The sequence below is a fragment of the Galeopterus variegatus genome, unplaced genomic scaffold, assembly GCF_000696425.1.
Source record: "Galeopterus variegatus unplaced genomic scaffold, G_variegatus-3.0.2 Scaffold3914, whole genome shotgun sequence".
Classification (NCBI taxonomy): Eukaryota; Metazoa; Chordata; class Mammalia; order Dermoptera; family Cynocephalidae; genus Galeopterus; species Galeopterus variegatus.
In genome coordinates this window covers 13,307-13,799 of record NW_007730025.1, presented here as the reverse complement: position 1 = coordinate 13,799, position 493 = coordinate 13,307, and positions in this window count along the sequence as shown.

Below are 493 nucleotides of genomic sequence, written 5' to 3'. Positions count from 1 at the left end.
TATTTTTCTGAACGGTAAATATTGAGTATGGCTCATCCTCTATACTTTCAAGATACTGCTCTTTTAAAGAACCATTAATTCATTTATTATCTATATCTTGCTTTCTTCAAAAAATTTTTGAGGAGCTGAACAAAGATTAAAAAGTGCATGGCTTGTACAAATATTTATTATTATTTTTCTTGACAGACTGACTAAAAAATAGCCTTGGTTTAAAGGGATTTAAAATACATTTCAACCTGAGTTTTTATAACATTTTTGAGCCTCTAAAGCACAAGTTGTTTGAAATTTCTTTTCTTAAGGTTCTGTTTATACTATTTTCCCATAGATACTGGCTAAAACTGAAAAACTGTAGCCTACAGGCTGAACCCAACTAAGAAAACAAACCCCAACCAGAGGTCAGAAGGTCGTGTGTGTAAATGATGGACACACTTCAGTGGATCTCTGGAGAGTCAGAAGGTGATCAGTTTCGTCAGCAATGAAATTTCTTTCTGAC